Source organism: Ambystoma mexicanum, chromosome 6p (genome assembly GCF_040938575.1).
Source record: "Ambystoma mexicanum isolate Mex_15411 chromosome 6p, UKY_AmexF1_1, whole genome shotgun sequence".
NCBI lineage: Eukaryota > Metazoa > Chordata > Amphibia > Caudata > Ambystomatidae > Ambystoma > Ambystoma mexicanum.
In genome coordinates, this window is record NC_090935.1 from 1,529,602,874 (window position 1) to 1,529,617,823 (window position 14,950).

General features: G+C 44.3%; 1 protein-coding gene across 3 annotated transcripts in view; it reads right to left on the reverse strand.

Moving 5' to 3' along the window:
• DGKQ (diacylglycerol kinase theta) overlaps positions 1-14,950 on the reverse strand; it is a 1,656,676-nt gene that overhangs the window by 1,247,773 nt on the left and 393,953 nt on the right. The gene's annotated exons all lie outside the window — the stretch shown is intronic.

Sequence of the window (14,950 nt, forward strand, 5' to 3'; positions counted from 1 at the left end):
TGAACATGAATGCATGCAACAAAACAGCATTTTAACTAAAAATGTTCTGGAACCGAATACCTAACAGACAATGTAGTCAAAATAGTGTGTATATACTATGCACTCTATTAAGAGCACTGACATATTTTTCAACATGTATCGATGCACTGTTGCACTCAAGTTTCTGTGTGCTTAGAAGCACCTGCCAGGACCCCGAGATACATCAAATGGATTATAGCAGCCCTCAAATAAAGAAAACTCATCCATGGGGCAGCCGTTCTTTACTTTGGTCTGTCAGGTGGCACTGTAGACGCTGCATACAAGAGGAAATAATTGGCATGTTATCTTACATTAAACCTATCACCATCATAGCGCCCTCACTTCACCAATGTTTGTCCGGGTGGCTGCTTATTGTGCCCCCAACCGGGGAGAAAAAAGGTGAAAGGATAAGAGAAGTGGAAGAAGTCTGAAAACTAAAAGCAAACCCATGTGCAAGGAGGTTGAGGGGGAGGGGTTGTGCTTGTTGTAGTGGGGTGGTGTGTGTGCAATCCCTGGTGGTGGAACAAACAAGTAATGATCAGGAAGAAGAAGAAGTAAATCCCGCCTGTGAGGACTAGCAATTTCATTTGAGGGCAGTTTCTTGTGCAGCCATTTCATGGTGCTGGAAGTAGTCAGCGCCTTGTTGCTTGATGTTTCTGAGATGTACTCTTGCATGCCCTTGAAATGGGGAGGCTTCTACACCAGGATTCTTTTACACATACCTCCTGGTAAATCAAGAGAATAATCGGGGGTTAGGGGATGGAGTGTGGGTGCCAAGCCACCCGACAGAAATGCCAGAACCAAGAGTTGGCCATGTAAAGGCGACTGTGGGGGAACATAAAAGGGGAGAGAGGGAAGGTGAAAGCATTGTAGCAGCGATTCTCCAGGAGCCATGGCTGCTTGTCAACTTGATGAGGCGAGAGATTGACTGATCAATGTTCGGTGATGTGAGAAGCTGTGCTGCATTGGCTGTAGGTTATGGAACAAGGTTAATATGTACCCGTCATCTTCTCTAATTCATCCTCTTATTTGGATGGATTGGGGTGTTAACTGCGCGCAGGGTAAAGAGGGAGCCGTCGCATAAGTGGGGAGAGGGAGTTCAGTGGGGCAGTCCCTGTAAGTCCATCACGTACCATGCATATTACTAAAGGTACAACTCTTTGCCACATGATGCCTCCCAGAAATGTTTATGGCGAGTGTTCTCTCTTTTGCGTTTTAGGATTCCAAATCCTATAAAGCATCTTGGAGCAAATAAGAAAACCCAGAACTGTGATCAGGAGAACGGAATCAAGAACAGAAAGAAAATTAACTGGGTATGTCATTGCCAAACAGACACCCAACGCCCAACCTACCAATCCCAGGCAAATGTTCGGGCAATGGAAAATGAACTGGGAGTGTGGAGAGAGTGCAGGGGTAAATGAGAGAAACGGAAACCCTGCCTAAACCGAAACCCACCTGCATATGAAGAAAGCCTGAAGCTCCTGGATGCTATCACACCACTGAGATTGCAAACAAAACCATGGTGCAAAAGAGGGGTGAACTTAGAAGGGATTTAGAAGCTTTTCACCTGTATAACCCAACACTTGGGGAAAACAAAACAGGCATAGATAGGCCCATAGAGTTACAAATATCACTACAAAAACACTCCCGTGATAGAATGCAACAACCCAAAAGTAATTTTAGTTTTTTAACCAAAACAAATTAGGTAATTTCAAATTAGTCATTTTATTTTCAGCTAGTTCATGGACAACCATTGAAACTTGCTTCAGTCGAATGACAGAGAAGGAGACTGGCAGTGCATGCAGAGGCTTAATAATAATAATAATAATTTCGCATTTTATATAGTGCTACAAACCCTCAGGTATCTGAGCGCTGCTTATTATTACCCACAGTGTGCGGTGCTCATTTATCAACCTCAGAAGGATGAAAGGCTGAGTTTGGCCCTGCCTGATGTCAAAGCTAGCGCTCTACTCACTGTGCCACTTAACCGGCTAGCCAGGTGACCTAACATATCCAGGTGAGAGGACAGGAGAGCATGGTCAGACCCGGAAAGAGCTGTAGAGAGAAGGTTGGAGATGGGGTTTTCTGCTAAGATAAGAGCATCCAAGGAATGTCCGCCTGAGTGCATTGGACCAGAGGGCTGTGGAAGAGTCCAGCAGCCGAATCAAGAGAGTCAAGGTGTATATTGAAGTCTTGGAGGTGGAGGCAAGGAGAGAAGAGGAAAGGAGAGATCATATCACTCAGAGAGGAAGAGGGAGACTGGACTAGGGGTCCTGTAGTTGGTGACGAGAGTCAACAAGAGGGTTGGCAAGACACCAAGCTTGCAACGAGGCATTCAAAAGAAGAGTAGATCTGAGAGGGAATGATAGTGGCAGGGACCCTGTGCCTGTGCTGAGCCATGTACTGAGCAATGCGAGTCAATCTCGCACCTGTAACTACTTCAAATTCACCTTTCAGCTTTACTACAGCTGACCCAGTTTGCCTTTGGCCAGTAGCCTGATACATTTTTGAAGAACCATCAATATAAAGAACCCCCCCCCCCCAACGAAAGCATTTTCTCTAACACAGGGAATGTCATCATTATATTCAGTATATGTTGTGTAATCATGTACATAATCATTCTCCCTATTGGTTCTGTAGTGGGGCAAATATTGACTAGAGAACATGTTCAGGCTCTGCCCTGCTGCCTTCCTTAGAAGAAACAAATTAATAAGATAAGAAATGTCACATTTGAAGCTGCACTAGTCATTTTTCCACCACACAAGTAGAGAACAGAGAAGGCATTAGCTTGCACAATTAGTGTGTTTTAAAATGGAATAGATTAGGTGAAAGAAAGGTGTGTGCACAAGATAGGGACTCACTATACAAATAGGGCAGAACAATTAGGCAGATAAGGTTGCTTCTACCCACAGGTAGGGAAATCATGTGACAGGCATGCACCAGGAACTAGGTAGATAGCTAAATAAATGTGTCCAGCAGAGGAAAATAACGTGATAAGCAGTTGCCATTTTAAACTGCACCAACACAGCAGAGAATTAAACACTGCAGCTTTAAGAGAGGACCCAGCTAAGCAAGCTATTTGAACAAATACATTTAATTCAGGGAAATGCGGTGGTGGCCAGATGGCCAGATGGTCGCTGCCTCCGAGAAATGTCAAAACCCAAGGCTCTGTGGGGAGGGTTACATAGCGGAACAAGATACCATTGTGTGCATTCAACTGTCAAGGTAAATCAAGTTACCACAACACAGCTGACTATTTGAAGTCTATGGGACGAACTGAACATCCCAGGAAATTTCCTAAGTGGCAGACAGATTAATGTCTCAAAGATCGGCTAGGTGTGACGGAGAAACAAGGGTGCGGCTAAAAAGACAAATAATGACTGCGCACATGGTGAAAGCAGCAGTATTCATAATAAAAGTATTCATAAATATGTCAAGAACAGAATGGCGGTTACTGGTGCGAGTGTAAGGAGGGCCGGAACTATTAGAAGTTTGTCCTTGAAAACTCAGAGACATCATGACAGCGATAACATGGGCTGTTTTATTTAATTAAGAACAAAGGCGATACACTTGTCCTCTCCTCCCATCTACATAAAAAATGTCATCATTGGCCAGTTCACACAGAGTGTGACCGCATGTTAACCGATAAGCACATGTCCTTTTCACAGCAGAAGCAATTTAGAGCCTACCAATAATATTCAAGCATGATGATGTAGCACATTTTATGGGATGAGTTACGGGTGAGATCTTCGATAAAGAATTGTCCAATCATTATTGTTGGACATATAGAATTATATATGTAGTTTAGTAGAGGGAACCAATGACCAGGAGGTTTTCATAACTATGCCATGAAAATGACTACATAGACTGCTGTTTCCTGTTGATATATGGGAGGAAATCTGGAGTGAGAGCTTGGCTGCTGATCTTTGTTTTTTCCTCTAGTTTTCCTCATTGTAATTAAAGCAGGGTTAGTTTGCATTTGGCATAACACAATCCACTCTGGGTTGTCTCTTTTTTGGCAAATACCAGTTAGAGGGCCATATGGTTGTTTACCTCTGTTTTCAGTTCCACTTTGAATGTTGCTGGATTCACTATTCTGCATCTAACAATTTTGATCGCAGGGTTCAAGATAATTACCTCGTACCCTGACGCTCTTTGTGTGGTCAATGTACTTTTGGGTTTCTCTAGAATGGCAAATAATGCATGCTCAACGAATAATGTTAATGAACACTCCATTTTGATACTTCAAACCTTTTCAATTGCAAATGCATCAGCAGCTAAAGCTTGTTTGCAAGGGTAATGCCCTTTCATAAGTGGATCTAAACTCCCACTGTAATAAGCCAATGGTTTGTGTCCATGCCCCAATGTCGTTTTCTGTGTGAGAACTGTTGTAATGACTTCCCATTTGAATGAGAAAATAAGTACAATTCTTCATGATAGTCTGAGATTCCTAGCACAGATGTTGTAATAATTGCTGTTTTTAATTCCTCAAATCCTTCAGTCATTCAATCTCTCCATGTTATCTTACTTTTGTCTACCTGTTCTTTAAGTCCTTTTAAAAGTGGTTGACTATTTGTACTGTAATCGAAAACCCAGGCCCTACAATAGTTACATAGGCCTCCAAACTGTTGCATTTCCCTCACTGTTTTAGGTTCTGAAATCTTCATCATTGCTTCTACTCTTCCAGGTGTCACTTTTCTCCCCTCTTGAGAGATCAGCTGTCCTATGTATAGGACCTCTTCCTGACAATATTGTAACTTTGCAATCTCTACTGTGTATCCTTTCTCTGCCAATATGAGTTTCACTGAGTCATCCCTGCGCTTTTCCTCTGTCTCACTGCATACCAAATTGTCATCTACATACTGTATTATTGCACTCTCGAGCTGTACATTGCCCAATTCCATCTGAAGGACCCTGTTAAAGATTGATGGGGACTCACAGTACTCTTTGGCCAAATGATTATGGTTCAGGCGGATGTTTCTATACAAAAAGGAAGTCAAATCTTGTGAGTCCTTATGGAGGGGAATTGAGAAGAACGCGTGCTTTAAATCTATGAGTGGAATATTACATAGTATTGTCGCGGGATTTGGAACTAAAGGAAACTCTGCTTCAACAATATTGTTTAGGGGCGAACATCCTGGATACATCTCCAAGACCCCCTCAGTTTATTTCTTCACTGGGTACACAGCCATGTTAAATGGGGACTCAGATGGCACCAATATTTCTTGCTTCATTAAAGCGGAAACGGTCTTGAATATACCTTCATCCGCTTCTCGGGACTTGGGGTATAGTGATCCTCGTGGCACAATTGCTCCTGGTTTAAGATCGATCTTAACTGCTCCTACTCCTTTCAGTAGGCCGACGTCATATGAACATGTGGTCCATAAAATATTTGACACTTTCTCCAAACTTTCCTGGAAAAATGACTTTCTTTTTTACATCGCTAATCTCTGCAGTATTTCCATATTCTCCACTTTGATCCAATAAGTGAGACTTATAAAAAAAAGACTAATTTATCATCAAAATAATTAACCCTAAAAAGCGCTTTGTCTGTCAAGTCTGTCAATCTAAATCTTTCACCGGGGGTAATCACTGGTCTACATCCTCTCCCCTAATCATCTGTTTGACTCTTTTCGTCTGTGACCACTGCTGCTTCTAACTCTAAAAGGGATAAACTGGCCTTCTTCATCATCCATGAGTATTTCTTATCCAAACATAAACTTTTCAGGTATTCTCAATATTTTACCTACAAACCTAGGTAACCACAATTATAAAACAGTCTCTCCATACACAAATAATGCTGAATCTAAAGGGACTCCTTGTAATGCTTTCTGGCCTGTGACGGCTAAAATACACTTGTTCACACTCATTATGTATCCCTGGAGTGAAACACACTATTCCTTCGTCAGTAAAAGATATTGTCACGTTAAGTTTTGTCATCAAGTCACGTCCTAGTATGTTACCTGGTGTCTGCCGAGAATACAATAAGGGCATAAACATATTGTGTTCTTCTATAGAAATTGGCAATTCATTTGTAAAAGGAACTAAGCTCATCACCCCAGAGAATGCCTGCACATTCATGGCAATGCCTGACATTGGGTATTCCCCCCCCCCCCGGACACAGGAACGAGTTGCTCCAGTGTCTACAAGGAACGAAAATGTTAAGCCTATGGTTCCTCTTGGGGGTCCGTTGTCAAGGATAGTACTGAACACATCAGGTCGCTCTGTGGGCTGTCCTTTTGTGGATATAAATTCATCCCTGTACCTCTGAAAAGATTTCCTCCTACAACGGTCACACTCCCTAGTTTAGGTGGAGGTGTTTGCAGTATTCCAACAATTTGTGTTCCATTGTGGTATCATGGCCTGTGGTGTCTGTGCTTTCTAGGTCTATCTGTTGGGCTTGCATAAGCACTTGCTGTGGTTGCCCTTGCAGCTATTTCATTTCTAATGGAGCTTGCTGTGGTTGCACCGCACATGCCTGATTCTGCGTGTGATCTTGGGCATAATATTCCTGCTGTTCTGTATTATATTGTGCAACATAACCCATCCACCCTCTTGGAGCTTTCGAATTTTGTTGCATGCTCCCTTATGTTCTGGCTATATTTCCCATCCTCCCGCAATTCCAACATTGTTGTGGCTGTCTGCCATTAAATCCTCCTCCTCTGAGTGTTCTGAAATCCACTTCATCCTCCTCCCTTGGGTCCATTCCCTCTTGGCCAAAAATTGTACCCACCCTGATCAATAGGGTATACTACATTACTTTGCAGCACTGGTCATATCTCTTGTGTCGCCACCCCTTCATTATTCATCAATACCGCCCCCTCTATGGCTAGTTTTGACAATTGTTTCTGAACTAACTTCGCTTCCTCCTTCTTTTACTCTTGGCTTTCTTCCTATTCTTCTCCTGTAACAATCGACAATCATGCACGACAGTCAATTATATTTCTGCCCATGGCTTAGCTTCGATCCCTACCTGTTTCTTCAACTGCCTTTGCACTGGCTCGGGCAGTCCGTGACATAAAATGTAGTAGAATAATGCCACAGTTTTGTGCCAGGGTTCCCTTGTCTCGAGACGCCATCACTCTTGAATATCTTGAATAAAGGCAACAGGATCGTCATCCTTGCCCATCTTCCTAGTCATGATCGCATCCATATCTGATTTATCGGGGGTATTGTACTCTGAGCACTCACCATACATCTGCACTGCAATTTTTAAATAGCGCTCCATCATGTGTCATGTTTTGTGCAGTCACACACACATATCCTGCTCACTTCTAAATGTTGTCAGCCCTCTCCCCTAGGATGGCTACTAGCAGCAGTGGAAAAAGGAGCCAACAGCGTTATATCCTCCTCCTAATGCTGATAAAGCAACTCCTTCTTAGGCGGTTCTTCTTTTTCGCTCTGATACATTTTCCACAACTCTAAAACAGCCACTTTTTTCGGTAACTTCTTCCCCTTGTATGTAGCATGTAAACATGTTGCCGTATGTCGCAATAATGTTTTTGACAACAAACCCTCTTGAGGCCATGGCATAAGTGTTTTATTAGTCGTGCCTCTGACCCACTCCGCGTGATACTGCCTTATCTTTGGTGTGTATCTCGGCAGCGTCCTGCATTGGTGTAGCAGCGGAGTGTCCCCAATGATGAGAAGTCAATCTCGACTGTCAATACTTACCAAATCTTTTATTCTTTTATTTATTTTATCAAGTACATCACACTGATTAATTGGAGCAGGCACCATCAATCACTGTTACCAAAAGAAAAATGTTTTAATCACATTACAAATCTGTGTCATTATGTTCATTCCTTTACACTTTCTATCAACTTTAAATGTTTAGTTATGTATTATTGATGTTAGTCTCTTACTTATTTTATTATTATTCTCCTTTGATTTTTACCCTCCTGATTGACGTCAATCTCTTGATTTAAAAATCTGATTATCACCTTATATTTTTACTATTGTTTCATTTCTCCTAATCTAGACACAATAAAGGTTTTATTCTGACTTATTAATAACCCCATACACGTGCACTTTTAAATGTTCTGCGTACACCTTCCTTTCCTATCTTAAGTAAATGTATCTCATTTCACCTTTTACCCCATTTTGGAATTTGATACAAACTCTTCTTCCTGGCTTTGCCTCCAGAATCCCTAAATGATACCCCTTTATTTGGAGGTTTAGTGCGTAAGCTTTTGCCCCTCTTGGAACCAGGAATCAAGGTATCTATTTCTCTTCTTTCTTATCCCCAAAAATCCCAGTTATTTCTATACACATATTTGCAATACAGTCCCTCCCCCTATTTTTGCCACCTTTCATGTTCTACTTACATCCGTGGCTCAGTTCGAGTCCCTCAGCATCAACTCTTCCCCAATCAACCAGTTTACTTTCAGTTCGCGGGCCACCTGTGGGGACTGGACAGGAAATTCATTAAAGGGGCACCTGACAACCGATTCTTGTCGCATGTATATATTTGCGTGCCTATCTCCAAAGGAAATTCCACGGTCTTCTGGATAATGGCAGAATCAATCAAGAGTCAGAGAGTCTAGATATGGGCCTAGGTAGATTAGAGCAGAACCATCCTCACTACTACCAAAATGTGCTGTAGCACCTTGAAGCGTCTCACGTGCTAGATGGAATTACCTTTTCCTTTCTACAAGCCATTTACATACCTGAAGATAGTCGTTTTTTGGAATTGAGATTTATAGAGTGCTGCTGGCATTCTGACATGTCTATTGAGTAAGGGGGGGTGTATTTTGAATAAAGGGGAAGTAGAGAGAATTGGATAGGCAGGGATACTATAAGCTAATTTGCTGTTTTTTATAAGTGAAAGTTTCTTCTTGGAATCTCATGCATTCAATCCATGACGCAAGCACGCTGAGGGTGAATATTTAAATGTATAGTGTGAGCCAGACATGTTATCAAGAGATGACACAGACAACAGAATTAACCGTTTTGAAAACCTTTATTAAAGTGTCGGGAGGGGTATAAAGCCTAACTTGCCCTAGAACTATGGTGAGAATTTCCGCATCTAACGAAACTAAGGAACGTCTATGTCCAGAAGGCCAAAGCAAAAGTCTGTCAAAACCTCAGCTTGCCCTCACATCTAATACCTAAATGTAGTGCAGGGATATTCTAACTCAAAACAGTGTCCAAATTAAAGTCTGGAGCAATCTCTAACTCCCTTCCCCAAGTACAGGCTACAGTTCCAAAGACAATGTTAAAAAAAATAATTCCCAAGCTTTTAAGCATGGATTCACAATACAATGTTCAAAAGATAGTGTTCTCAAGAAGCTCACGATTCTCTTCCCCAGGCTTTAAGCACTGTTCACAACACAATGTTCCAAAAAGGGCTCAGGGTCCCCCCCGCCCCCAAGCTTGTTGCCTTGATTCATAACCAATATTCCGCTCTTGTTTCTCGGTTGCTTGTACAGTTCCTTTTTATTGGTTGGGGCTCCCTGGTCTAGGCACAGTTGACAGAGCGCACGGTCCACCAACTACAGGTCGCACAACTAGTTACCCTTACCCAAGGACTTTAACCCCGTGTGGTCCACCCTGTACAGATCGAATAAACTAGTAACCCTTACCCAAGCACTTTATCGCCACAACGTAGGATTCTTGGGTTATTCACACTGGGAAGATTCAAATGAAACAAACTTTCAATTCAGTATTTTGCTCTCACTTCACTGCTTCCCTCGGCTGCTCGATTGCAGAAAAACTCTTATGATTTCACTAGCTTGCGTTCCTTTAGAATTGTCGTTTAACTGTTCAGTGAGTTCTGAACACTTATTCTTCATTAAGCATGATCACTCTGAAACATTGTTATATATTAGCCCACTGTTGACCTTGCATTTCTCTATGTCACCATTCGGTTTATTTATTCATTTTTTCTTTATTTGATATTTGTATGGCGCTTATACAGAAGTGTTTCCAGGCACCACAAGACGAACATGAAAAATAGGTGGGTGCCGGGGGGAAATGAGAAAAAACAAAAGTAACGGTCGTTCTAGGCCTTGTGACATCCTTACACTGCAAGTACACAGACAAAGAAGTTCAGAGGCGAGTGGAAGTAGTTTAAGGCCTGGGATGTGTTGGGGGAGAGTGAAGTGCAGGGGTTGGGGGACCAGGGGAATGGGCAAGTGCCAAGTGCTGGAGAATAATGGTTAGATAAGGTAGCAACACAGCAACTCCAATACTTTGTAGAGAACCAGGAGATTCTGCACCAGCAACAATCTGGCTTCAGAGCATTCCACAGCACTGAAACAGCCATGCTGGATTTGGAGAATCAGATGCCGACTTTGTTGGATGAAAACCAGTTGGGGATGTTGATGCTCCTAGACCTTAGTGCCGCATTTGATTTGGTGGATCACCACCTTCTCATCAAGGCGCTTAGAGAGAATGTTGGTTGCTCGGAGGGAGCCATGGACTGGCTTCTGTCCTTTCTTTCCAACCGCCAAGCAAGAGTCCACTGGGGTAGCAGTTTCTCCGACCCATGCGACATCCTATACGGAGTGCCTCAAGGGGCCAGCTTATCACCAATGCCGTTTAACATATATATGCGCACATTGTGTAGCCTACTGGTGAAAGCCGGAGTGTCATTTACAAATTACGCAGACAACACCCAACTCATATTGGAGTTGGGGGGTAGGAATCATGCCACGGCCAGTGAAGTGATCACTAGGGTTGATAAGATAATAGACGACTGGATGCAGGCAAACTGGATGTGCCTGAACGACTCAAAAACTGAACTGATGCTGTTTGGCTCCATTCGTCAGCTGGTAAAAACTGGGGGCAGAGTACAACTCATTCCAAATTAAGAATGCCACTATTCAGGTGGTCCCCAAGGTGAAGACTCTGGGTATGATGGTCAACTCTGTGGTTGACTCTCATGCCCAGACCAGTTTCCTCCAAAATAACACAGCGTACTATCTCAGGCTTATGAAAGCCATCAAGCCACTGCTTAATGAGGGAAATAGGGCAACGATAGCCAGAGCCATTATCCTCTCACGGCTCGACTACGGGAATGCCCTGCTGTTGGGGGCCTCATCCAAGATCTATCCAGCTGTCAGGTGATCCAGAACAACGCGGTTAGGTTAGTGAAAAATCTGAAGAGGAAAGACCATGTTACTGAAGGGAGGCTTTCTCTGCACTGGCTTAGAGTAGAGGAACGCATAAAGTTTAAGGCTCTCTGCCTGGTACACAAGTGCCTTTTTGGCACAGCGCCTGCCTACTTGAAAACGAGTGTAGTGCCCTACAATCCCAGTAGAAATCTATGCTCGGGGGGAAAATGCCTCTTGATCGTGCCCAAGTTCAAGTTAAAAACCGGGCTGGGCAGATCTTTTCTTGTGCTGGCTCCTAAATTGTGGAACAGCGTCCCCGAATCCCTGAGGTCGGAAGTTAATCACTCTGCCTTTAGGAAGCTGCTGAAGACACACCTCTTTAGATGAGAATTCGGGTGATGGCTATTTTTCAGGGGCACTCATAAGGCAGCAGCTACTCGTATTTGTCGTCCGTCACGCAGTATCAGTGTTGTATGTACAAGCGCCCTGATGCCCGTGGGCTACCGGCGCTATACAAAAATTAAATACATACATACATACATACAATAGGAGGGAGAGGCATAGCAAGTGTGGTGGACCTGGTGGACCAGAATCAGGCTAGTCCAGGAAGGGTGCCCAAAGGCAAGTGTTGGTTAGGAATGCTGGGGGAGACTGGTCGGGGGAGGGGAGGGGAGCTGGCAACAGTAAGTCTCACAAGGCACCAGTCTCAGCTGTAGACGGACATTATCACATGAGGGGGAGAGGGATGGAGGAGGAGAAAAGGAAAGTCTTGAGAAGTTTCCAGAACTTAAGGAGATCCGGTTCAGGTCTGAGGGCGGCAGGGTGGCAGGGTGGCGATTCCAGAGGGCGGATCCTGGTGAGGAGAGGGATCTACCTTTCACTCTCTGCTTGGAGAAATGCCTGACCTGCAGAGTTGGAGCTAGAGGACAAATAACTCTAGCATTGAGATATTTAGGGAGAGAAAGCTAGACCTAGAGAGGTCTCAGGCCCCAGAAGGCCTTGTGGATGATGCAAAGTGTCTTGAATTTGGTACTTGCAGTCTCTGAGAGCCAGTGGAGAGATATTAGGGCTGGAGAAATGCAGTCTGTAGACTTGAGGCCAAGGATAAGTCTTGCAGCCCTATTCTGGATTAGTTGAAGAGGGCGAAGGGAAGAAAGAGACATATTGAGAAAGAGACCGTTGCAGTAGTCCAGCCTAGAGAAAACCAGAGTTCTGGAGACATTGAGCTTCTCTGTGAAGGTGAAGAAAGGGAGAATACTTCTGAGGAGGTCTGTGATGTGCAGGTAGAAGGAGCGAAAGGAGTCAAAGATGACCCCAAGGTTTTTAGCCACACATGAGGATGAGGGGAGGGGACCCATGGAGGGAGGCCACAGAGTGGGGGTGTATCAGGGACCACAGGTCCCAATGAGAAGAATCTCTGTCTTACTGGCATTAAGGCAGAGATCATTAGCAGAACAACATGCCTGAATAGCAGTCATGTACGAGAGAGTAGGTAGAATATGGAAGCTTAAAGGAGAGCTGTGTGTCATCAGTATAGCACTGGAAGTGAGGAGAGAAGGTGTAGATCAAGTGGTCCAGAGGGGCAAGGTAGATGTTTCGGAGCCATGGCAACAGGATAGAGCCCTGAGGGATGCCACAGGTAGAGTGAGGTGGAGGATAGGAAAGGGCCCAATTGCACTTGGGAGGGTCAGTTTGAGAGGAAAGAGGTCAGCCATGCCAGTGCCCAGTCCTTGATGCAAAGGATGTCACAGAGATGATTTATGAGGAGGGCATGGTAGGCTGTGTTAAAGGCAGAAGAAAGATCGAGAAGGATCAAAACAGAGGGAGAGTTTGAGTCCAGGTATGAGAGCAGGACTTCACTGGTGTTCAGGAGAGCAGTTTCCATGCCTCTGGATGCTCTGAAACCAGACTGGTGGTCGTGGAGGCAGCCGGATGATTCAGTGTGATAGGTCAGTTGGGTGATGACCAACTTATCCATGAGTTGGTCCAATAAAGGGGTGATAGAGATAGGGTGATATTTAGCCGGGCTTGAAGGGTCTGCAGATGGATTTTTTTAGGAGAGTGTGCACAGGAGAATGCTTGAGGGGTTGTGGGAAAGACCCAGTGGCAAAGGAGTGGTTACAGAGGTCATCCAGGGAAGGGACAAGAGAGGAGATGTTGTCATTGATAGTTCTGGAAGAGCAGGGGAAAACCTGTTTGGGGGAAGCTTTCATAGCGCGGACTACTCTAGAGACCACATTCGGTGCAATGAGAGGGAAGGTGGACAGTATGGGGAGGGGAGTGGGGACAAGGGAGGGAAGAGAAGAGAAGAGAAGAGAAGAGAAGAGAAGAGAAGAGAAGGGAAGAGAAGAGAAGAGAAGGGGAGAGGAGGGGAGAGAAGAGAAGAGGGTGGAGGGGAAGGGAGTCAATGACAGAGAGGACATGATATCCAGAGTTTTGGTGGAGAAATGGGAGGTCAGTGCAGTGTAGAGGGCCTGGGAGGGAAGAGGAGGAGACTGCAGTAGGTTTGACAAGTTACTTGCAGATTTTAAAGAGTTCTGCCATGTTATTGGTGGCCCCAGAGATGCAGGTTTAGTTTGTCGGAAGGTCTACTTGAGGCTTGCCACTTTCGCTCAGCGGCTTTGCACTTGTCTTTCAAAGCTCTCAAAGTTCTCATCTGTGGCTTTTGAGAACGTGCTGCCTGCATGCTACAACTCCAATACAATGTAGCTTCACTACTCTTCAAACGTGCACTGCGTTTCTTTCATTCATTCATTGACACTCACCAGACAACCTCTAGACTGTTGCCTCCAGTCAGGGAATGATCTGCCTTTGGTCACAGCATAGGAACAACCTGCTTTCACGGCTCCCTTCTCTCCCCGGCTCCTTGGAGACCCGGCTCCCCCGCAACACAATGACACTCTGCCTTACTGTGCCTTTCTCCAGCGTCTCAGCATTCCATTCCCTCCGTTTTCTCTCAGGCTGTGCTAGCCTTTCTGTTCTTCCCTCGCTCCACAGGCTTCTTGCTTTCTCCTTGCACTGGCTTCTTCTTCTTGCTGTTCGTGGACTCCACTTTTATACACCTGTGAGTCTCTAACAGGCTGCAGGTGTGAAGACCCATGTTAAATTGCCTGACCACAATCAGCCCAATTAACAGGACATGCCTGGCCTTCAGTTCTATAACCATAAGGCTCCCTCTACTTCATCTCAGAACTATAGTTGTGTCTCCTATAGGTAATCTTCATTACTCTTGGGGTTAGTTTCTTATTCTCAGTACTTGGTCTGACTTCAGGGAGGAAAGTAGGATCTGAATAGCAATATCCTACAAAGGCTGATGGGGGTCAGATGAATCACTGTCAGGAAATGGGGGCTCTGGCACCCACTTCCCAAACCCCAAGGACCATCCACCCAGGTAATCCTTCCTCGCTAGTCCACCCCGAGGGTCGCCATCCAAAAGGAAAGGCCCTTTCCTGGCCCCCTTAAAAGAAGATCCCTGGGGAGTAGGTGTGAGAGTGCCTTCAGGTTGCTCACAATAGGTAGTTATGGTGATGTGTGCGTTACTATAGTCGCTATTTCTATAACTGCAGCTGTGAGAACTGAGGTGACTAGTGTGTTGGTAAGTTTTCATTATAAGCAGTCATGGATGTATAACTTATTTATATTTAAATTGATTCACTTATTTCTATTTGGTTAATAAATATACCTTCTGTGCAACTCTGTGTGTTTCTTGTGCCAAAAGTGGAGGGAAGCTCTACGGAATCAATGCTATTAAATTGGGGGTCCCAGATTCATAAAATAAAATGTACTGAATAAAGGAAAATTGTGCGTGCCTGATTTGGGGTGGGTGGATAGTTCCCCTGAATTAGATGTTTCCCAATCAACACATCATACACACC